At 54.1% G+C, this 24283-nt stretch overlaps 1 protein-coding gene and 1 long non-coding RNA gene across 17 annotated transcripts in view; one reads left to right on the forward strand and one right to left on the reverse strand.

The window, feature by feature from the left end:
• SEPTIN9 (septin 9) overlaps positions 1-24283 on the forward strand; it is a 215970-nt gene that overhangs the window by 168267 nt on the left and 23420 nt on the right. Inside the window, exon 1 of one of the 14 annotated variants that reach the window (XM_033182337.1) lies at positions 11792-11901. The exons of 12 other annotated variants lie outside the window; for them this stretch is intronic. The gene's annotated coding sequence lies outside the window, so the exon portion shown is untranslated. Of the gene's footprint in view, positions 1-11791; positions 11902-16508; positions 16517-24283 lie in introns of those variants that run through there. One more of the 14 variants, XM_033182331.1, reaches the window with a different exon arrangement.
• Positions 2954-11840, reverse strand: LOC117066752. 3 transcript variants are annotated; one of them, XR_004430493.1, is made up of 4 exons: positions 11710-11840; positions 7022-7298; positions 5275-5566; positions 2989-4773 (listed from the first exon to the last, which is right to left on the reverse strand). It is a non-coding gene; the product is annotated as an uncharacterized LOC117066752 (long non-coding RNA). The 3 variants fall into 3 exon arrangements; XR_004430492.1 differs by lacking the exon at positions 11710-11840 and having other exon boundaries at positions 2954-4773; positions 5275-5563; positions 7022-7621; XR_004430491.1 differs by lacking the exon at positions 11710-11840 and having other exon boundaries at positions 2954-4773; positions 7022-7621.

The raw sequence follows: 24283 nt of genomic DNA on the forward strand, positions 1-24283 counted from the left end.
CATCCCAGCTGACTCTGGGACTGGTTTCGGCTGGTTTCGTGGGGAGGGGCTGGGCCTTGGTTTTGCTGGGGGTGGGGGAGTCAGTGCAAAGGGCCTGAAAAGTGGCAGAGGTGATGGCCCATTTCCCTCCCCCTGGGCAGCCAGCCTAAAAGCGATTTACTTTCTTTCTTTCTTTTTTTTTTTTTGAGATGGAGTCTCGCTCTGTCGCCCAGGCTGGAGTGCAGTGGCCGGATCTCAGCTCACTGCAAGCTCCGCCTCCCGGGTTCACGCTATTCTCCTGCCTCAGCCTCCCGAGTAGCTGGGACTACAGGCACTCACCACTTCGCCCGGCTAGTTTTTTTTTGTATTTTTTTAGTAGAGACGGGGTTTCACCGTGTTAGCCAGGATGGTCTCGATCTCCTGACCTCGTGATCCGCCCGTCTCGGCCTCCCAAAGTGCTGGGATTACAGGCTTGAGCCACCGCGCCCGGCCTCTTTCTTTTTTTTTATCCTCCCTTCTCCCTATAAATAACACTAAATGCGATTTGTCAATGCATTCATTTGGGTTCAGTAGTTGGATCATGGGCAGAAGCACGCCAGATCTGTCACTAGCCCGAAGCTACGGGCGGGGGACACCCTTTGTGAGATCCCAGCTCCTGAGCGCCCAAGGCTGCTCTTGGAACCCCAACTCTGGGTCGGCCTCAGGGCACTGATGTTGATGGAGTTGCTGACATTGACCCCCAGCCTCTGCATGGCCTTCGGGAAGGAGGCCCTTTGCTCTCTGTCCCATCAAGCCTGGCTGGCAGCACTCCCTTCTCAGGCCTGTGCCCCTGTCAGGGCCTGCCACCCCCCCCCCGCTCTGTGGGTGCCAGGCTCTAAGCACCAGGTGACTCGGTCATCTGAACGGTCACTGAGCAGTCGTCCTTGCGGGTGTCCCCAGTGGAATGTGCATGGACGTCCTCCCTCCCCCAGATCCTTGTCTCTTATCTCTCAGCCTTTGTTCCAGGGGCCACCACAGGACCAGGAGATACGCGGACGTGGGTGGCACGTCCACTGGGCAGATTCGGCCCTGAACCTGCACGCCGCCTCCAAGGGGCTCCCCAGTGGGTGGGGTTGATGGTGCCATCTCTCTCTCTCTCTCACTAGAACTGACATGAGGATTGTGTCTTATCGATCCACGTCCTGAGTTTCCGGACGTCATAGGTGCTTGCTCAACAAGTGTTTGCATGAATGGTCAGCATTGTGTGACCGCAGATTTTCAACTTTTCTCCAAATATTTTGTGGTTTCTGTGAGGCTAGCCTGAGAGCCTCACAAGAATCTCCGTTCTCCCTGTGCTTGCCGCACAAGGTCTCCTTGGAGGATTGTTCAGAAAAAGGGCCAAAGAGCGGCATTTCCTCGGGGATTTGAACGCGCTCTCCCCCAGGGCAGGGGACTGCCCTGGAAGATTCCCAGCCCCACTTCCCATGTGCCATGTGACTAGGAGGGTCTTGGGGCAGGATGGTGTCTTTTGTGCCTTGTGTACTGGGGCCTGAGGAAGCGCTGCCCATGGCTGGTGTCAGCTGCTGGCCCTGAAGACTAATGATGGGCTGGACAGTGGCCCCATTGAGTGGGAGGGAGAATCGCTGCTGTCTGTAGCTGGGGGGCTGGGCGGGTGGGAGCCGAGGCTGGGCAGAACAGTGCAGATCTGGCACAGAGAGGCCTGGAGGAGGAGCAGGGGTTCTCAGCCACCCAGGGCGCAGGGATGCTGCACGAGGAGCAGGTGTGTGCATCCTCCTGCGGATTCTCCGCCTCTTGGCTTCATTACCTGCACCAGGCTTTGTGGTGAGAGGGCACAGAGTGGAGGAAGGTGCCGCGGCCAGGGCAGGCCGCATGCTCTGCTAATGGACTACTGTTACCCGTCGCTTCTGTGGTTTTGCTGTCAGGATCCTCCAGCACCAGGTCCCCACCTCCAGGGATAGGCCCCAGAGGCAGTACTGACTCCCCGAAGCCAGGGACAGACCCCACAGACAATACTGGGTCCCTGCAGCCAGGGATGGGTCCCCATGGCCAATACCAGATCTCAGTGACCAGCACCAGGTCCCCACCACCAGGGATGGGCCTCACAGGCAGTACCAGGTCCCCACAACCAGGGATGGGCACCCATGACCAGTACCAGGTCTCAGTGACCAGTGCTGAGCCCCTGGATGACTGAAGGCGGGCACGGCTGACTAAAGCTGCAGGAGCCAGCCTGGCCATCCTGAGGCACTAAGCCGTCACTGAGGTCTCAGGGGACTCAGACTCCTCGGCTTGTCCTCTTGAATTCTGGAATCAGACACACTTGGGTCCAGCCTTTCCCCTAGGGCTGTGTGCCTTGGATGGTTGCCTCACCTCCCTGAAGCTCAGTGATATGGGGACCACTGCACAGGGCCCGGCACAGATGGTACTTGGTGGCACAGGGTCACCTGCTCACATCCATACAGCCTCGGCCCTCGCCCTGGCTGTGTACCAAGAGTCCCATGCCCAGACCTCTGCTGAGTCTCCGAGCTCCTGGTCACGCCCCAGGCCTCCTGTGAGAGGCAGCGCTGCATGGACCGTGCCTCAGGACCTCACCCTGAGCTGGGAACCTTGCTCCAGTCCCCCAGTCTCCCCTAGAGGTGCCCCATGCCCCATCACTCTCCCTGCTCGAGGGATCAGATAGGGGAAACCAGTTTGGGAGACCCAGAGGTGCCAAAGTGGACGTTAAGTGAATTCCGTGTTTATGCACTGGGCCTTGGCAGACACCCCTGACTGAGCCTCTTCCCTAGGAAGGAGATTGCGGTCCCAGTCCAAGTTGTGGCCTCAAACCCTGTGACCAAGAGTGGGGAAAAGGCAAGGCCCCTCCTCCCAGTCTTCTGGAACAGCCAATAGTGGTGGAAACATGGGGTTCACGCTGAATTTCCTTGTAACCTGTTGAAGAGAATTTAGCCCACATTTTCAGGAGTGGAGGTCTGGCTGATTTGGCAGTGTGCCCATCCCCCTGGCCATGGTTTACTCTGAACCGGGCACCCTCAGTGACGCAGTGAAGTCACTGTGACGTGTGTAGTTGGTGAGAAAGTGCCTCCTGTAGTATTTTACTCTTCTTAGAGGGTGAATAAGGCTTGTTTATTATAAATAATTATTTACAGAATACATGAGGTTTAAGCTGACTGCGGGCCATGTCTCGTCCTCCAGACGGCCTTCCTCCACGGCAGCGTGCCCTGGGTAAACCCACGCACCACCCTAGCTACAGCTGGTACCCCACAGGCTCCCTGGACTCACCCTGAAGGGGGGCTGGATTTTCTGCTGGTCCCGAGAAGAGGGCTGCAGGACAGTCCCCAGCGAGCCCTTCTGAGGGCTGTAACCTCTTCCGCTGGTATTTTCCTGTTCTCCAGGAACGTTTCAAGCTTCCAGCAGAAGCCTACCCACCAGAGTCGCTTTCTACCCTGCTCACCATCCGTCCTGCCCTCACTCCTTCAGCAGACCCCCACGCACAGCCCAGTGCAGGAGTTGGGGTGGGAAGGGGTCCCGGGTGGGCTGGAGCAAGGTTCCCAGCCAGGGCGGGGTCCCGAGGTGTGGTCCACAGCTGGGACTGTGATTCGGGGGGCCCTTGCCTTGTTCCAGCCCCGGCGCCACCACTATCCTTGCGCTCAATGGACTCACTGGTTCCAGGCTCTAAAACCTCGGTGAGCTCTGTAGACAGGGAGGAGCCCCACTCGTGGGTAGAGAGACTGCCGGGTCCATTTGCCTGTTACGAACCACATGGCCTCGGACCTGCCATTCTTTCTCTCTGAGCCATAGTCTTTTGTCTGAAAAATGGATAATGATGGTTACCACATCAGGGGCCATCATGAAGACAAATGGAGATGAAACGGAAGAGGTTCAGCATGGAACCTGGACACAGAAGTGCTAAGTGTGTGTTACCAGCTGTGGTGGCTGCCAAGGCCCAACCACATGGCAGCCGCTGGCTGAGTGGCGGGCAGGAAGTGGGGGGCAGGAGCATGCAAGACGGGCCTTCCTGAAGCTTCTGATCCAGTGAGATAAGTATATACTCAGCTCTAAGATGGAATGTCCCGGGAAAGTGGTGACTGCAAAGGCTTTGTGGCCCAGGAATGTGAGATGCACCTCTGGGCGCTAGAATTTCACCAGAGCTCGGGGAGGAGGTCAGCTCAGATATAGGGACAACGGGAGAGATGGGAGTGAGAAAACGGCTTGGTATCTGGAAGTGGAGCCTGGAGAGGTGGGCATGGGGACAGAAGAGGGCCTTGGGGGCCATGGGCCCATGTGTCCAGGAGGTGGAGGCAGTGAATAGGGCCAAGATCGGCCCCACACATGGTACCACCAGCCCTGCCAAGCCTGCACCTGCTCCTCGGGCCACCTGAGTGCCGCTCCCACCTGGCACCCCTTGGTCTGAGTCCTGCTTACTGCCCTCCTGGGAAGAGTGAGGCTACTCACATAAAATCCCTCAGCTGTCCTTTCCTGTCCTGGCTGCCTCCCGGCCTTGCCCAGGGTTAGCCGTTGACCTGAACTGCCCGGTCCCACCTCCCCAGACTCCTGGGGCCTTACCCTGGCACCAACAGCCACCTCCATCTTCATCATTCACTCGTGCATTCACCCAGCAGTGCTTTTTGGACATCCACTCAATAATATCAAGGTGCTGAGATGCGGCTGTGGTTAAGACCCCAGGCCCTGTCTGTGAGGACCTCACAGTTGCCATTTCCCCAGAGCACAGCCCCAGCCAGGCACACTGTGGGGTCCAGAAAGAGAAACTAACACATCGCGTTCGTCCATTTCGAGTTGCTGTAAAGGAATAGCCGAGGCTGGGGGGTTATTTGGCTCACGGTTCTGCAGGCTGTACAAGTGGCGCCAGCATCTGCTCGGCTTCTGGGGAGGCCCCAGGAAGCTTTTCCTCATGGTAGAAGGTGAAGGGGGAGCTGGCCCGTCACATGGCGAGAGAGGGAACTCCCAGACTCTTTTTTTTTTTCTTTTGAGATGGAGTCTCGCTCTGTCACCCAGGCTGGAGTGCAGTGGCACAATCCTCGGCTCACTGTAACCTCAGACTCCTGAGTAGCTGGAATAACAGGCACACACCACCACGCCCAGCTAATTTTTTTGTGTTTTTACTAGAGACGGGGTTTTGCCATGTTGGTTGGGCTGGACCCAAACTCCTGACCTTGTGATCCACCCGCCTCGGCCTCCCAAAGTGCTGGGATTACAGGCGTGAGCCATCGCACCCAGCCCTCCCAGACTTCTATGAGAGGTCCGCCCCCATGACCCAACCCCTGCCCCTGCAGGCCTTACCTCCAACATCAGGGATCACATTTCAGCATGAGATTTGGAGGGGACAATGTCCAAACCATATCACGCATGACCTGTCTGTGCCTGCCTCAGTTTCTACATCTACAGAAGCAGTAGAAGCTCCTTCTCTGTTCCTTGTTGAGAGGGCAATGGGGGAGAAATGACTCAGGGATGGGAGGCTGGTCCCCTGAGGGGCCCTGGTGTTTGTGGAGTGGGAGTGAGGGAAGGCCCCTACTTCATGTGTGCCGTGCTGGGCTGGCTCCTCACAGCTCACCGTGGGGCTCCCCGAGGACTGCTGGGGAAGAAAGAGCTAATTAACTTGGAGACCCGACTGCTGAAGTTATTAAACTTGAGCAACACAGGGGCCCCTCTCCCTCTGGGGCCCATGTCATCCAGCACAGTGGGGCTTAATTGAGTTTTTTCTTGTCCATCAAGGCTCCTGGCTGGTGTGGTTGGGGTTTGGATATGGGGAGGGAGAGGGCTTGGGCGTCTTCCAGATTTGGAGTGGGTCCACCAGAGATGGCCCAGGAAACCGCAGGGGCCACCCCCACCAGAGATGGCCCAGGAAACCGCGGGGGCCACCCCCACTAGAGATGGCCCAGGAAACCGCGGGGTCCACCCCCAGCAGCTGGGGGCTCCTGCGGTCATTTCTTCTTGGTCGTGTTGAGCAGCCCTAGCCCCTGGAGCCCTCTGCTGGGGATGCGGGGGCCTGCTGGGCCAGGGTCCTCACTGCTGCCGCTATGCACAGCTGCGTCTTGCATCTGGGGGGTGGGGTGCTGAGTGGGGTGTCTTAGCAGGCAGGTTTTCCTTCATGTCCCTTCTACCCAGAGACCTTGGGGACGAGTTGAGTGAGACCTTTCCGGTTTCTGACTGGCTGTGTTTCTGTTGCCATCCCCCACTCCTTTTAAGTGGAGGTTTATGACTTCCTTCTTTATTTAAAAGGGTCATTTAGTGACTTAGCAGATTGCAGTCCGTGTCACCCAGGGCCTTTTTAAAAATCCATGGGGAGGCTGGGCGCGGTGGCTCACGCCTGTAATCCCAGCACTTTGGGAGGCCGAGGCGGGCGGGTCACCTGAAGTCAGGAGTTCGAGACCAGCCTGGCCAACATGGAGAAACCCTACCTCTAGTAAAAATACAAAAAATTAGCAGGGTGTGGTGGCACATGACTGTAATACCAGTTACTCGGGAGGCTGAGGCAGGAGAATCGCTCGAATCCAGGAGGCGGAGGTTGCAGTGAGCCGAGATCACGCCACTGCACTCCAGCCTGGGCGACAGAGTGAGACTCTGTCTCAAAAAAATAAAAATAAATAAATACTAAAAATAAAAATCCGTGAGGAGACCTCTGTGTCCACTGGCTGGTGTGAGGAGAGGGTGAGGAGGTGCAGAGAAGGTACCAGGCTGAGGACCACCCTGACCCTGGGACTATAGAATTGAAGGAGGGGGCACATGAAAGATGTTCCCAGACTTGGGCTGGAGGCTGGGGACATCCGAGGGCAAGGACGATGCTGTCCCCGCTCTTGCTTGCAGAGGAGTGCACAGGGCTCGCTGGCCTCTTGTTGCTGTTTAAGTGGTAGCTTTATGGAGATAGAATTTGCATACTGTGACCTTGACCTTTTCAAAGCCTACAGTTCAATGGTTTTGCTGTACTCACAAAGTGGTTGTATTAGGGTCATCCAGAGAAACAGAACCAATAGAAGGTGTGTACGTGTGCACAGATAAAGAGATTTATTCTTGTGAGGAGTTGACTCACCTCATTTCGGAAGTTGGCAAGTGCCAAGATTCGCAGAGTAAATCAGCAGGCTGGAGACTCGGGAGAGCCCGTGGTGTGGCTCTGGTTGTCCACCTGAAGGCCCAAGACCCAGGAGAGCCAATGGCGTCGTTCCGGTCCTGAGACCCACACACCCAGAAACGGACCGTGTGTCCGTTTGAGTCTGAAGCAGGAAAAAACTGATGTTCCAGGTTGAAGGCGGTTAAGCAGGAAGAATTCTCTCTCACTCAGGCCTTGTGTCCTATTCAGACCTTCAGGTCTTTGTCACAAAATTACAAAGGCCCGATCAGAACAAAATCTGAGAAAAACAAAACCCTTTCCTTCTATCGGTTTTGGATTCATTGGCGGGGACCCTGGAAATTAGACTGCCAGAGAGATTAACAGGAAACAAGCGTAACAATTCAAGTAAGTTTTACTTGACACAGAGCCTTCATAAGGAAATGAAGACCCAGAGAAACCGTTAGCCTGAGCGGTTTTTGTTTTGTTTTGAGACAAGGTCTCACTCTGCAGCCCGTCCAGGCTGGAGTGCCGTGGCCCAATCACAGCTCACTGCAGCCTTGACTTTCTAGACTCAAGCTGGGACCCAGCTGCCGGCCCCAGGAGCTGTTCTGAACCCACTCTTAAGTCCCAGCTCAGACTCCCAAGTAGCAGGGACTACAGGCATGCGTCACCCCGCCCGGCTAATTTTTTATTTTTTGTAGAGACAGGGTCCCACTATGTTGCCCGGGCTGGTCTCAAACTCCTGGGCTCAAGCAATCCTCCTGCCTTGGCCTCCCAAAGTGCTGGGATTACAGGCGTGAGCCACCGTGCCCGGCCTAGGCCTGAGCAGTTTTTATTTGTTTTGCTTGTTTTATTTGTTTTTTGCTTGTTTTGAGCAGTTTTTTTTGTTTTGTTTTGTTTATTTATTTTGTTTTTCTGTTGCCCAGGCTGGAGTGCAGTGGCATGATCTCTGCTCACTGCCACCTCTGTCTCCCGGGTTCAAGCCATTCTCACGCCTCAGCCTCCTGAGTAGCTGCGACTACAGGCATGTGCCACCACACCCGGCTAATTTTTGTAGTTTTAGTAGGGATGGGGTTTTACCATGTTGGCCAGGCCTGGATTCATCAAATGAATCTTCAGCCAACAACTGATGAAGAACAATGTTAATATCACTCGTAGGAATGCTTGAGGTCAACTCCTGACCTCAAGTGATCCGGCCACCTCGGCCTTCCAAAGTACTGGGATGACAGGCGTGAGCCGCTGTGCCCAGCCTAAGCCTGGACGTTTTTGTGCTGGGTTTGATGAAGAGTAACTAAAGTCATGGGAACCTGTGACAGAGCAACAAAAGATGAGCTGAACAGTGAGCCCGGGGTGGGGGTCTCAGCAAGGCCTGTGTACCGGGGCCCCTCTCAGATCCTCTATCTCTGGAGATGAGGCTGTTCATTTCTCCTGGGTGTAGGGAGGGCACCTCTTTTTTTTTTTTGAGATGGAGTCTCGCTGTGTCGCCCAGGCTGGAGTGCAGTGGCCGGATCTCAGCTCACTGCAAGCTCTGCCTCCCGGGTTTACGCCATTCTCCTGCCTCAGCCTCCCGAGTAGCTGGGACTACAGGCGCCCGCCACCTCGCCCGGCTAGCTTTTTGTATTTTTTAGTAGAGACGGGGTTTCACCGTGTTAGCCAGGATGTTCTCGATCTCCTGACCTCGTGATCTGCCCGTTTTGGCCTCCCAAAGTGCTGGGATTACAGGCTTGAGCCACCACGCCCGGCCGGGAGGGCACCTCTTACATGAGGGGCTTATGACCTACTTCAGAGAAGGGGCAGCCAGCAAGTCCTTCTTGGACCTGCCATTTCTTAAATTCCTTCAGCCGAAAATATTCACTGTGCCAAGGCACTGTATCTTGGAGTGTGCCTTCCAAACCCTGTTGCCTTCAACTGATCGGGTGAGGCTCACCCCCATCAGAGCACGCAGTCTGCTTTCCCCGGGCTCCTGGTTGCACCCTTTTCCCGTTTGCCTCGAGAACACTCACCAGCAGTGCTTGTGGCTGCAGCATTCACCCTGAGATAACTTTGCCAGGAAGTAGCTTGCTTTTATTATTATTTTCACATCACTCTAGTATATTGACTTCGGAAACAGAAGACATCATTCTGTTTATAGCATATTCCATTTTTAGTAGTGGTATTTCTATTAAAAAAAAATGGTAATTCTCAGCCGGGTGTGGTGGCTCATGCCTGTAATCCTAGCACTTGGGAAGGCTGAAGCAGGCCGATCACCTGAGGCCAGGAGTTGGAGACCAGCCTGACCAACATGGTGAAATCCCGTCTCTACTAAGAATACAAAAATTAGCCGGGCGTGGTGGCAGGTGCCTGTAATCCCAGCTATTTGGGAGGCTGATGCAGGAGAATTGCTTGAACCCGGGAGGCAGAGGTTGCAGTGAGCCAAGATCGTGCCATTGCATTCTAGCCTGGACGACAGAGCAAGATTCAATCTAAAAAAAAAAAAAGTAATTCTCAATCGCTAAAAATGTCAAATCCTAGAGAACACAGCATTCCTACGAGTGATATTAACATTGTTCTTCATCATTTGTTGGCTGAAGATTCATTTGATGAATCCGATTTTTCCAGAATAGATGACTCAGATGATCCTGTTGTTTTGCTTAGAAATAACTGCAGGAACAATTAAAAATTTTTTTCTTTTTAATTTTTTTGTTTTTTGAGACGGAATCTCTCTCTGTTGCCCAGGCTGGAGGTCAGTGGCACGATCTCGGCTTACTACAGCCTCTACCTCCCGGGTTCAAGTGATTCTCGTCTCAGCCTCCCAAGTTTAGCTGGGATTACAAGATGCCTGCCACCACACCTGGCTAATTTTTTGTATTTTTAGTAGAGATGGTGTTTCACCAGGTTGCGCAGGCTGGTCTCGAACTCCTGACCTCAAGTGATCCACCCATGTCGGCTTCCAAAGCGCAGGGATTACAGGCATGAGCTACCACACCTGGCCGGTTTTTATATTTAATTTTCACATAGAACATCAGTCAGATTTGCTTCAGCCTCAAAGAGCATGTTTATGTAAAATTAAGTGAGTGCTGGGAGTGAGCTGAACTTTTTTTTTTTTCTAAAAGGTAAAGAGTTAAATATTCAACTCATCCAAAAATACCCTCGCAGATACACTCAGAATAATGTTTGACCAAATACCTAGGTGCCCCATAGCCCAGTCCAGTTAACACAGAAAATTAACCATCACAGTTACACAGCCATCGCCATTAATCCCAGCACGTTTCATCATCCCCAAAAGAGACCCTGTCCCCATTAGCCATTCCCCGTTCCCAACTCCGGGCTCTCCGCCCCAGCCACCGCTCATCTGCTTTCGTCTCTATGAATTTACCTGTTCTAGATAGTTTGTATAAATGGAATCCTACAATATGTGGCCTTGGTGTCTGGCTCCTTTCACTTGGTAGAATGTTTTCAAGGCTCATCCACATTGTAGCAGGTGCTGGCGTTTCATTCTTTTTCATGGCTGAATAATATTCCATCGTGGATAGACCACACTGCGTATCTCTTCATCTGCTGATGGACATTTGGGTTGTTTCTACTTGGCTGTTGTGAAGAGTTTTGCAGTGAGTGCCAGTCTACAGGTTTTTGTGCGAACACATTTTTCATTTCTCTTGGGTAATTACAAGGTCATGTGGTTTAGCCAACCAGCCTTTAAGCCATGTGTCTGCTGAGGGACCCAGGCCTGGTGGGGGTGCATTGCTGTGCTTGGCCAGCCAGGTGCTGCGAGTCCCTGTCACAGCCATTTCTCTGTACTGTGCTCTGAGGTTACTCTCACAGGCACAGGGCACTGTGAGCCCCAGGAGGCCAAGGCCCTCTTTGTTTCTTCTTGAGTCCAGGCCTCGCTCCATGAACTAGGATAAGTGGACATTGAATCAGCACAGGGACCGGTGTGGCCAGGGATGCAGCATGGCCCCCGGGGCCTGCAGCTGGGTCCTGGCTGCTGACTTCCAGTTTCCTTTGCCTGTTGGAGCCCACAGCAAGTCAGAAAGGGGAAATGCAAGGTTCGTGTGTCTTTTCTGTGGTATATTGGCAGGCCTGGGTGGGTGAGCTGCTTGCAGCTAGTTGCAGCGTGAGAGAGGAAGTGGGAGTGGAGGGGGAGGGGGAGTTTGGTGTAACTCACCCCTGGTAGGGGGCTGGGCTGAGGCTGGGGGAAGTGACTTTTGTTTTTCTGAGAGGATTCTTCCCTGGGACCAACTTCAAACCCGGGTAGACAGGACCTTCCTGGGTGAGGCTGGAAGTGCTGGGGGCCCCAGGTGAGGGTGGCCACAGGTCTCCCAGGGCCACCGTCTTTGGGAAGCAATGTGTTACCGTCTTTCTGGACTGTCTCACACACACACACACACCACACACACACACACACACACACACACACGAGTAAACTGTAACACAAATGTGTACCCGTTAAAGTGCCTACTTTAAACCACCACATGACCTGTAAAGCAAAGGCCCTGGCCCTGGCCCTGGCCCGCATCTGGGTACCCACTCCCCAGCCAGCCAGTGGGCAGTTTATGCTGCAGTCTGTTACCATCCCTCAGGGATACAGCCGAGGAGCCCAGCTGGCTTGGAAGGCCCAGTGGGTGCAGCCTCTGGAAAGCGGTCAGGCTCCGGCCAGGCCCCTTCCCCCTCCCAGCCTTGGGAGAAATTACCATATGAATGTAGCTTCTTCCTGGAGTTCGGGCTGGAAGGGGCCTGGGAGGGGACAGGCTCCCACCCTAGGAGCTTCCAGGTTCCGGCTGCTGCCCGTGTTGGCTGCGTGAGCGTGAGCGAGCCAGGGGTCACTACTAGGTGGAAGGAGGAAGCCGGCATTTCTTCCTGGAGATCACCGTTGGAGTCCCACAGTAGGTCAGCCCCAGGCCCTGGGTCCTCCGGAGGAGGAGAAAGAAGAGAAGCAGGAAGTATGGAGGGTGGGCCAGGACCAAAAGAGACACAGGATTGGGGCAGTGTGGGAGACCCTGGGGGCTCCCTCATTTAACCAGCTAACATCACAGTGTTCATAAGAACACACTATTCCTGCGGTTTTATTACTTTGCTCTGATTTCAAAAGGCACAACTGATTACTTTAGGGAACGGAGAATCTAAAGAAGGCCTCGCAGGAGAGGGTCAGTTGTAATCAGGTAAATATGAGCCGTTTATAAACTGTAGAGTGTGGAGCACCGGTCAGCCCTGGGGTCAGTGTTCCTCTGATGCTCAGCTCGGCCTCTGTACCTTTTAGTGCTCGACTGAGCTCTGTGGGGGTCAGGGTTGGGTCTGGTACATTCGGGACTTCTACCAAGCCCCTGGCAGTGTCTCAGTTACTAAATCCAGTTTGCCAGTTACTAAATCCACTTAGCAGGTTCCCGAATCACTCTTCCATTGGGGCCGGCCATGTCGCGTCAGGCTTTTCGTGCAGGATGGCAGATGGATAGACGCTGGGACCAAGTCATCCTCGGGCCGCGAGACGTCTGAGCCTCTGCTGGTGTCTGAGAAGATGTAGCCCCCCGTGGCGTGTCTACCACGCAGGGCTTGCTGACCACGGCCTCTAAGGGACCCCCCTGCCTCAGTGTGGGGACTGGCCTGGCCAAGGTCTCAGTGTCTGGTTGGAGCCAGGCATAGGCTCAGGTGTTCTGGGTGGAGGCCCCCTGCCCACGGGCTCTGCTTGTCCTGTGTCCCTGGTCCTTACTGTGTCTTCTGTGTTCCTAGGAGAGCCCCCAGGGGTCCTGAGCCCAGCACTGGGGTTGGGGAATGGGCGGGGAAGTGGGTGGGGATTAGAGTCCCTGGCTAGAGAACAGCCAGGCCCCAAGTCCCCGCCCCACTCCCCTCCCCACCGGGCGCCTCATCCCACACCGACCATTTCCTGAACAAAATTTCCTGAACCGGCCTCCCACCCTGGCTGTCCCAGGAAGCCCATCCATCCATCCTTCCGCCTTAATGCTTTATGGCTCCAGAAGGACGATGGAAGCCGGAAATCATGAGCCTCTCATTCACAGGCGGCCACACACCAAAGCCGCGGGAACGCCGTGGGAAAGGACTGTGGCCAGCACGGCCGGCACAGGGGGAGTGGTGTTACCGGGGTAGATGGGAGCCGTGGCTGCCCCCATGCTGGTCTGGGAGAGAGGAGGGGCCGGACGAAAGGGCAGCAGGCTGGCCATTCATTCATTCATTCATTCACTCATTCACAGCATCTTGCTGGGTGCTTCGGACGTGTAAGGTTTTGTGGGCAGTGAATGCAACAGATCCCAGACAGCAATCTGAGGGCCACGTGTGTAAGAACTGAGGGACCCAGTGTAGATGAGCTATCCTGGGAAAACAAAAGGGAGTTCTAGGAACAACATGGAGAAAGGATGGCCCCAGCAGGGAGGACCTCTGTGGGTAGCCTCATTGGAAGAGCTGCAAGGCAGCCAGGGAGGCTGTGTGTGGATGGAAGCTAAAGAGTAGGTTAGGGGAGTGTGTTCTGTTAACAAAGACTTCAAGCATTTACTGACCAGGCACAACACTATGTGCTTCATAAATAAATATCTCACTTGATCCCCAGCATTCTTATGAGACAGATGATATTATCCCATTTCACATGTAATAACATTGAGGTGTAGAGTGTTTAAGTTACTTGCTCAGGGTCATACCGCACGTCGGCGGTAGGACAGGATTCTGGAGCCATAGGAATATGGTTTATCCCAGGTGCAATGGAAACCAGTCACGGCTTCATGGAGGGAAATGATCAGATTAATACATTTTACACAGGCCTCCTGCCGCTTTGAGGAGGGGGGATTGGGGTAGGGACAGATAATGGTGGTAGCTTAGATTGCAGGTGGCTGTGAGATGTGTTGGGTTAACATTGATGGAAGTTTGGGATGGATGAGTGGATTTGGAGTCATGGAAATGGAGGGCCTAGGCCCGGCCCCTAGAGATCTAGCTGCAATAGCTGTTGGCTGGAGAGGCCGTTCACTTTGATGGAGGATGGGGTGGGAGGCAGGTGGGATGGGAGCTCCAGAGTTCAGCCTGGGGCACGGTCATTTGGTTCAAGGTGTCTTCAGATGTCGGGGCTTGACAGTGGCCGTGGCTGCGGATAGCCAGGACCCAGCAGAGGGCCTGGCACAGTGGGGCCCAGGGACACGTCTTTGAGTCAGGCTGGCAGTCAAGTGTGAATCTGGACAAAGAAGGTGGCATTGTTGGCATTGAATGTCCAGGGGCTGGGTGAAGTCAGCTAGACTCCGCTGGTGAGGGTGGAGGAGGAGCCAGCAGAGGCTGAGAGAATTGCCAGAGACAGGAGGAGGGTCAGCAGAACCATGCACAGAAGCCTGGAGAAGATTTGGGGAAAGGAAGGGCTGGGTGGTCGTCATTCCCTGCAGCTCGGAGGCAAGGGTGACCCCTGTGTGTTTCTTTCTTCAGAGGACCTGTAGCTCCGTCTGGTCAGAACCCCAAGTCCAGAGGTGCATCTGAGCTTCATGCCACAGTGCAGGCAGCAGGGGCCACAGCGCAGGCCCACAGGGTCACAGTAAGCCTGCTGCTTCCTGGTGTCTCATACCCTGAGCTCAGGTTGCTTGGATGCCCTGTGCAGCATCCCCTAAGGCAGTGTTCCAGAGAGGATGAAAGTGACTGTCTCGAGGTGTGACCAGGTAGTGGTCTATGCACACTGCTTTTTCCTGGGGAGAGTCTGGGATGAAAGGGTATGTGTGTGTTTCTGAAACTGAGACTCCTTGGATAGGCTACATCCACCTATCCACCCATCTTTCCACCTACCTGTCTTTCCACCCACCCACCCATCCAACCACCCACTCATCCACTCACCCGCCCATCCACTCATCCACCCATCCACCCATCTATCTATCCACTCATCCATCCATCCACTCATCCACTCATCTACCCATCCACTCATTCACCTATCCACTCATTCACCTATCTATCCATCCACTCATCCACCCATACACTCATCCACCCATCCACCCATCTATCCACTCATCTGTCCATCCACTCATCTACCCATCCACCCATCCACTCATCCACCTATCCACTCATTCACTCATCCACCCATCCACTCATTCAACCATCTATCCATCCACTCATCCGCCCGCCCATCTGCTCACCTACCCATCTACTCATCTACCCATCTATATATCCACTCATCCACCCATCCACCCATCTGTCTATCCACCCATCCAGTCATCCACCTATCCACTCATTCACTCTTCCACCCATCCACTCATTCACCCATCTATCCATCCACTCATCCATCCATCCATCCATCCACTCATCCACCTATCCACCCATCCACTCATCCACTCATCCACCCATCTACTCATCCACCCATCCACTCATTCACCCATCTATCCATCCACTTATCCACCCACCCATCCACTCATCATCCATCCACTCACCTACCCATCCACCCATCCACTCATCTATCCATCCACTCACTCACCCATCCACTCACCCACCCATCCACTCACCCATCCATCTACCCATCCACCCATCCATTCATCTATCCATCAACTCATCCACACACTCATCCATCCATCCACTCACCCACCCATCCACTCACCCATCCACTCACCCATCCATCTACCCATCCACTCACCCATCCATCTACCCATCCACTCGTCTACTCATCCACTCATCCATCCATCCACTCATCCACCAATTCACTCATCCACCCATCTACTCATCCATCCATCCACTCACCCACTCATCCACTCATCCACCCATCCACTCACCTATCCATCTACCCATCCACTCATCTACCCATCCACTCACCCACCCATCCGTTCACCCATCCATCTACCCATCCACTCATCCACTTGTCTACTCATCCACTCATCCATCCATCCACTCATCCACCAATTCACTCATCCACCCATCTACTCATCCATCCATCCACTCACCCACTCATCCACTCATCCACCCATCCACTCACCTATCAATCTACCCATCCACTCATCTACCCATCCACTCACCCACCCATCCGTTCACCCATCCATCTACCCATCCACTCATCCACTTGTCTACTCATCCACTCATCCATCCATCCACTCATCCACCAATTCACTCATCCACCCATCTACTCATCCATCCATCCACTCATCCACTCATCCACTCATCCACCCATCCACTCACCTATCAATCTACCCATCCACTCATCTACCCATCCACTCACCCACCCATCCGTTCACCCATCCATCTACCCATCCACTCATCCACTCATCCACTTGTCTACTCATCCACTCATCCATCCATCCACTCATCCACCAATTCACTCATCCACCCATCTACTCATTCACCCAACCATCTAGTCATTGATCCATTTGCTCATTCATCCGCCCACCCATCCATTCACCTGCCTGTTCATCCACCTACCCATCCATTCATCCATCTGTCCATCCACCCACCCACCCACTCACCCATTCATACACCCATCCACCCATCCATTCATCCAACCATCCATCCCCATCCTTACTTCAGAAAGCATTTGAAGTTGCTGGGGTGTGCACTTGGAAAATGGGTCATAAGGTCTCTCTTTGGCTTCCTCACTTCTTTGATCAATCTTTCTTTCGGACATGTAGGATTCTGAGCAGCTCTTCTGGGAGGTGGGTGCAGTCCAGGTAGGTTGCCTGCAAAGCTAGGACCGAGGGAGCCACATCCAAGGCCTTGTGGGTTCCCAAGGCCATGGCACTGTGGGCCTACTGCTTCCACACCTCCTCAACTCCCAGGCTCCTGAGCAGGAGGACTCCTGGGGCAGGGCCTGGAGATGGGGAGAGAAAACAACTCCAATCTCCCAACTCTCGTCAGCCCAGGTGGGTGCTACATGGATTGGGGGCACCTGGAGCAGCTGGCCCCTTCACCCCTTTCCCCCACCTTCCCAGCCCTTCTGGCTATAATCAGACAGTTGTGTGCGATGTCTTTCTCCCTCCTGAAGGAGTCATTTAGTCAGGCTCCTACTCATGGCCCAGGAATGTGCCCCTCCCTGCCTGCCCCCCACCCCCAAGCAGGCCCTGCCTCCACCCAGCCCCCTGCTCTCTCTGAAGGGCCTGGGCATGGGGCAGCCTCTGCAGCATCCTCAGGGCCTGACCTGCACAGCAGAAGGGAATTAGGGGAAAGCTTTTTTTTTCTACCCAGTTCCTGGCAGGGGGCCACCCTGTTGCACCCCAGAGACCCTTGTCTACGTGTTGTTATTTCAGATGATTTCATAAGTTGGGGGAGGTGGAACCCCCGCCCCCCCAGTCCCTGTTGTTACCTCACTGCCGAGCTCTGCTGTGTATCTGCTGACAGGCCTGCTGATAGCAGAAGGGACTGGAGAGAGGGAGGCTCTGGGTCCTGCTCTCCCCCACCCCTGCTTAGGGGACATCCCTGATAAGAGGAAATTCCAGCCTGTGACAGATGACCAGTGTCCACCCACCCACGGGGGAACTTTTCTTTCTCTTTTTAAGTTTGCAGATTTGCCAAGAACTAATGGAATCTCTGTGGTTGGCTGGCCACTGTGGACATGGCCAGAGGGCTGGCACAGGCTGGATCTTGGGGTTGCTTTGGGGTAGGGGCCGCTCCTGCTGGAAGGTTCTCTGGGGTGGGGGAGGCATCAGGGCCATTCCCTGATCCTCCCTCTGCAGTGGATCCACTTCAGGGGCTGGGGCAAGGCAAGAGGGCAGCGGAAAACAGAATATAAAATAGCACCCCCCGCACACCACAGCAGAAGTCAGAGGATTCATCTTTGGCCTGCCCTTCCTGCAGCCTGAGTTCTGAGAGTGGCTCTTTAGGAAGTGAATGGCGATGGTTTGCAGGTCAGAGCTTGCTCTGGCCCGAGATTGATGTCTCAATAGGCCATGGAGCCTGGGTGAAAAAACTCAGGCTGGGGAGATGGCGGGCTGCAAATGAAAGAACAGAGGAGGCCTCTTCCAGAAAGGGGCGGGTGGTGTGGGGAGCCTTTGGACTTTGTCCAAATTTGACTTTACCGACTGGGGCCGATTGAAAGCGTGCTGGCAGAAAGGCAGAGCTGCTTGAGATTCCTTCCTCCACAATAGAGGAGAGGTTTGCTTGAAAAGGTTTGGCGAGGGAAAAGCTGGAGGAACCTTGGCCGGCATTAAAAGTGGGGACCCCCGCCCCCCTGCCTTGGGGGCGCCTGGGGCCCCTGAATGAATGAAAGAGGAGGCTGGATAGAGACAGACTCACACCACCTGTCCTTTCCAGGTCCTGCAAAGGAGCACACAGGATTCTTGTTGGCTCTTCCACCTTGTCACTCCCCGAGAAGGAGAGAGGACTGACAGGGGAACCGTAAAGCTGCGGCTTTGTTTAAGCCCCATCGTGGAAACCCGGAAAGAGCTCCAGCTCGGAGAAAAATGCAGCTCTTTGCCTTTGCAAATCCGTGTCTTTCTCTGGGAGGCCAGAGCCATTGTGCTCAATTTCTAAGCAGGGTTTCAGAGTTTCTCAGGAGGGGAAGGCAGAGTCTCAGATTTCCGGCATCCCAGGTCCTAAGCAGACTTTGAGGAGACGCTTCTTGCCCCATACAAAGTGTGAAGTGTAATTGGATTTGGAGTTAGTTAACAAATTAGATGAGCTGTGTGCATTTTAAAAATTCAGTCCTTGATCCCCCACCCACACACTTTTGCACAATTTGGTCATTTATTTATTTATTTATTTATTTTTTTTGAGAGCGGAGTCTCGCTGTGTCGCCCAGGCTGGAGTGCAGTGGCGCGATCTCGGCTCACTGCAAGCTCCGCCTCCCGGGTTCCCACCATTCTCCCGCCTCAGCCTCCGAGTAGCTGGGACTACAGGCGCCCGCCGCCGCGCCTGGCTAGTTTTTTGTATTTTTAGTAGAGACGGGGTTTCACCGTGTTAGCCAGGAGGGTCTCGATCTCCTGACCTCGTGATCCACCCGCCTCGGCCTCCCAAAGTGCTGGGATTACAGGCTTGAGCCACCGCGCCCGGCCAATTTGGTCATTTATATTCAGTGTTTCCATCTTTAGAAGAGAACAGGACGTCCGCGGTGACATTTAGGGAGTGTTTGTAGTAGCTTGGGTAGGTTAATAGGAGCACAGTGCAGTGGAAAGCGGAGTTGAGATGGGAAAAGATCCTGTTTTCAGAGCCCCCCAGGGATGACATTCCTCAGTGTCTCTGTCCACCCCCTCTGGAGTCCACTGTCCGTGAACAGCAACTTGTTCTCACTTGGGGGCTCTTCCTGCCGGAGCTCAGGGATGGAGGCCAGCTGGCCTCAGTCTTCTCCTCTTACCTCTTTGTTTCTCAGACTAATCTTCCGCCTTGAATAATTTTTTTAACCTGCCCTCCCTCTTCTCTAGCCGTAGAACCCAGAACTTCGTGTATGTGGTCGAAAGTTTAGAGAGTGCTGAAGGTAATGCTGAGATAACCCTATTCAATTCTGTAAGTTCTCATCACACCAAGTTCTTTTTTTTATTCTCATTTTATTTCATTTTATAGGGATGGGGCCTCGCTACATTGCCCAGGCTGGTCTTGAACTCCTGGGCTCAAACGATCCTTCCGCCTCAGCCTCCCAGAGTGCCAAGTTATTGTTTTTAATTGGGATCCACTGGCCTAGGGATTCTTTGATGAACCCTCCAAAATGCGTGTGTGTCTGTCTGTCTGTCTTCAATGTATACTTTTCTAGGGAGAGTCTTTACTTTTCACCAGATTCTAAAAGCGGTTTGTGGCACACACGTGTCCTGTACTACTGTACAGGACAATTCAGATTGTGAATTCCTTACATGTTAAAGACTGCTTCACATCTGCCCAGAGGTCTTTGCTAATAAACATTTAAATAAATGAACTTGAAATTCCCATTTGCCACCGCTGTTTTCATTCTGACTGCTCTCAAGCCTGTAGTGTCATCTGCTTGTTACTGTGAAGCAGACACTCAATACATACTTTTCAAATGAATCAGTGTTGTGGTCTTGGTCCACTGGAACCCCAGGATCATCATCTACCATTATTGTCTATAGTTTCTTTACCATCTTGTTCCAGAGCAGTTCTTTCTCTGAGGTCTGCCCACCTCTGTGCATGTGTCTAGTTTCCAGCCCTGTTGCCTTACCATTCTCTTTCCTTTACCTGCATTTCCTGAACTATTAGTAGTTAACAATAGCTTCTCCCTCAACCCACTCACTCATACCTGAAGTGAGAAGTCATCGTTGAGGCCTCTGTGGATTTTGTCAGCCCAACCTGGGGCGGCCTTCTGGAGGTGGAGTTTTCAGATGAGGGATGGACATTTTGGTGTCTGCTGGGTAGATCCACCTGGGAGCTTTGGCAGGGGCGCTGGGGCAGCTCTGTCTCTTCATTTTGGCTGTGTTACCCCTGGTGCACTAGGGTTTCTCAAGTAAGCATCTGTGTCCTGGGAGAGCCATAGGCAGGCCTGAGAGGGCCCCTGGAATCTGGGACCCCCAGCCCGGCCCAGTAGCTGGTACCATCACCTTTCTTTTTTTTTTTTTTGAGAAGGAGTCTGGCTCTGTCGCCCAGGCTGGAGTGCGGTGGCCGGATCTCAGCTCACTGCAAGCTCCGCCTCCCGGGTTTACGCCATTCTCCTGCCTCCGCCTCCCAAGTAGCTGGGACTACAGGCGCCCGCCTCGTCGCCCGGCTAGTTTTTTGTATTCTTTAGTAGAGACGGGGTTTCACCGTATTAGCCAGGGTGGTCTCGATCTCCTGACCTTGTGATCCGCCCGTCTCAGCCTCCCAAAGTGCTGGGATTACAGGCTTGAGCCACCGCGCCCGGCCACCATCACCTTTCTTGCAAGGAAGTTATGGAAACTAAAACGCTCATGTGCTTTGATAGGCCTGGAGTGGCTCTAAGCCCTGGGAAGAGCCCTGGCAAGTTTCCCCAACTGGCGGGTGGAATCTTCTCCTGGCAGTTCAGGGCTCTGCCTCCAACTCCCTGGGGGAGAGCAACTGAAGGAGGAGCTGGAGTCCAAAGCCTCAGTGCTGAGCTGCCCACACCGCAGTTGGCACCTTCTGGGTCCTGGCTGCAGGAACCCCATACTTCTCCAGCCTTTCCATGGTGCCCAAAGACCTGGCCTGGGGAGGGGGTCAGCAGCCTGGGGCTCACCTACCTGGCTTCAAATCCTGGCTCTACCACTTACTCGCTTTGCGACCCTCATAATTGACAAAAGTCCTCTTGGCCTCAGTTTCCTTATCTGTGAAATGGGACAGAATCAGTGACCACCTTATAGGAATGTGTGATGATCCATGAGTTATAATAATTCCTGAGCAGCGTTTAGAGTAACACCTGGGGCTGGGTGCCGTGGTTTATGTCTATAATCCCAGCACTTCGGGAGACCAAGGTGGGAGGATCGCTTGAGGCCAGGAGTTCGAAACCAACCTGACCAACATTAGTGAGACCCACTCTCTAAAAAAAAAGTTAGAGTAACGCCTGGCACAGAGAGCCCCAGTAAACCTCGACAGCTCTGATGAGCTTTGTTTCTTCATTTGTTCATATTCATTCACCAGACTTTTTGCCGGGGCTTTGCCGTGAGCCCTACGCTACTCGGAAGAAAGCCGGGCCAGAGTGAGCGTGATTGATGGATGAGGTGTCTGGCTTCACAAACCCTACGTGGGGAGGTCATGGTGAGAGGAAACCGCACACATCATTATTCAGTTACCATCGTGGGGAGACTGCCTGGACGCAGAGGGCAGGCTCTGTGTGGGAGCAGGGAGGGTAAGCCCTGGTTGCCAGGCAGGGGCTTCCCCAGGATTCAGCAGGGATCTGAAGGACTTTGCAGGCACCCAGGGAGGTAGGAGAGGAAGAGGGAGCAGCCCTGGCTGGACCCTGTGCCCCTAGCATTGCCTGCATCAGGGACTCACTCACCTTTAAGAAGCCCCTTTGTGGGGGCCAGGGAGCATCTGTTAATTTATAGGATCTGAAGTCCTCCATGAGTGCAAGGGTTCTGGGAAGGCCTGCAGGTGGCGGTAGGGCTGCCGCAGGAGTGGTGGCCCCAGGGTCTGGATTCCAGGGAGCCTGTAGAGGGAGGGCAGCTTGAGGCTGCTCCTGTGTGTGTTGTTATGAGGCAAAGTAAGGAGAGTGCTGGGCCGGGGTGGACGGAGGCAAGGAAATCTTTGCGAGGGCAATGGCACCAGCTGCAGTTGCCGGCAGCTTTCTCCTGGACACGGGCCTGGAAGGCTGACAGGGTGTGGTGAGTGCCACTGGCTCCACTGCCGTGGCCTGGTCAATGGCTTCACAGGCCTCCGTGGGCAGGACGAGGATGACCTTGCATTCAGCTTGGCCACCATTGGCAGTGACTGACGAGGTATGTGGGGATGTGGCCGTTTTAGTCCGTGCTCTGAGAGGCAGGTTGGATTTGGGGAAGATGGGAATGGCATTGACTTGACTTGAGAGCTTTGTCCTGGGGTGCAGGCCCGGCTGTGACATGGGTACCATGTGGCTGTCCCCTGAAGCTGGGAACGGCATTGGGCCGTGGCTCAGGGTCCCTTGCCCCAGCGACACCATCTCTGCATTTGGCCAGCAAGGCTGATGGGACGTGTGTGGACATTTCTGGGTCATAGACCAGGCAGCATGACACACAGGGAGGGGTGGGCAGAGAAGGGCGGCCCCTGGGTCTCGGTTTCCACGTCGGGCTTTGCAAGCCTGCTGTGTCAAGCCTCTCCCTCGGCACCGGGCCAGGTGGGCCAAGGTCAGCCCTGGGGCTGTGATGAATGTGAGTGCCTCTAAAGTGTGCCATATCCGATAGCTACCTCCTCTCTGGGCACTGTCTCCCAGCCAGATATCCTACAGCCCCCGTCCCAGCCACAGGCAGTGATCCAATTCCCTCATCCTTGGCAGGCCCTGGGGTGGGGGTAAGAATTTGTCACCAAGCGCAGACATTGGCAGAGGGTGCTGGCTCAAGGCCGAGTGGATTACATCCCTGCCTTAGACCCACCCCCAGCTCTGGAGAAAAGATGGCCCAGTGGACGCTGGCGGGGAGGAGGGAGCTGGTCCCCAAGATGGGCAGATGTAGGGGCAGTCCCCATCACAGGACCAGTGACCCACTGCCACTAGTGCCAGCGAATGGCAGAGGGGCCCTGGCACAAGGCCTGGGTTCAGAATGGGAACCTGCAGAGAAACTGTCAAGGTCTCCTGCCACCTCACACCTCCAGCTGGCTGCCACCCTAGAAACATCCTCGCTGCAAGAAGATGGGGGGCTTGTCTGGGGCACAGTCTGGCAACACCAGCTTGAGGAACTCAGGCCTAAGTGTTGGCCTCTGGGCCTCAGCTGTCCTCTGAGCTGTAAAGCTGGCTCCTGGGCACTTGTGGAAAACACTGGACTCTTTTCTTTATTTTATTGTACTTTACATTCTGGGATACACGTGCAGAACGTGCAGGTTTGTTACGTAGGAATACATGTGTGCCATGGTGGTTTGTTGCATCCACTGGACTCTTCAATCGAGCTCCACTAGAAATGACTGCCTTCTTTCCCTCCTCCCCTCCCTTTTTTCCTTCCTTCCCTCATTCCTTTCCCCTCCCTCCCTCCTTTCTTTCCCTTCCTCTCCCTTCCTCATGGGGACATAATTCCCATATTACACTATCCGCCGATTCAGAAAGCACCGTTGAGTGGCATTTTTTCACAGCCTTCTATAACCATCACCTCTAATTCCAGAACGTTTTCCTCACCCCAAAAGGAAACATCATCCTCGGTACACAGTCACTCCCCTTCCCCCAGCCCCTGGAAATCACCAGTCTGCTCTTTGTCCCCATGGATGTACTTACTCTGAACGTTTCATATAACTAGAACCATAAAAGATGTGACCTTTTGTGCTTGGTTTCTTGCAGTTGGAATGTTTTCAGAGTTCATCTCTGTTGGAGCATGCTCGTGCCTTTTTATGGCTGAGTCATAGTCCACTGTGCGGACTCACCACAGTGGGTTCCTCCATGCCTCTGCTGGCGGATGTGTTAGTTATTTCTGGAGCGGGTGTGTTGCCCTACTCAGGGGCTGCGCTAGGAGCTGGGATATCACTGAGCAAGCCACAGCCTCGGGCACCCGGGAGCTCGCAGAGCAGGAGCTGGAAGGGAGGTCAGGAGGTGCATGTCCTGTTTCCCAGGGTGGAGAGACTTGCGAAAGGTCATTTGGAACCAGAACCAGAACCAGAGCCCCAGGCCCCTGACTCTCAGCCATGGAGCCAGGAGGGAAGCTCTGCATTTTGCTTTGACTGTGGGGTGACCTGTCAGTTACTGTCCAAATCAGAACCTTTCTGAGAGTCGACGTGGGTACTGGTGATCATTAGTCTGGATACCCGAAAGAATGGAAAGCAGGGACCCAGACAGAT

The sequence above is a fragment of the Trachypithecus francoisi genome, unplaced genomic scaffold (genome assembly GCF_009764315.1).
Source record: "Trachypithecus francoisi isolate TF-2019V2 unplaced genomic scaffold, Tfra_2.0 Lachesis_group20, whole genome shotgun sequence".
Lineage (NCBI taxonomy): Eukaryota > Metazoa > Chordata > Mammalia > Primates > Cercopithecidae > Trachypithecus > Trachypithecus francoisi.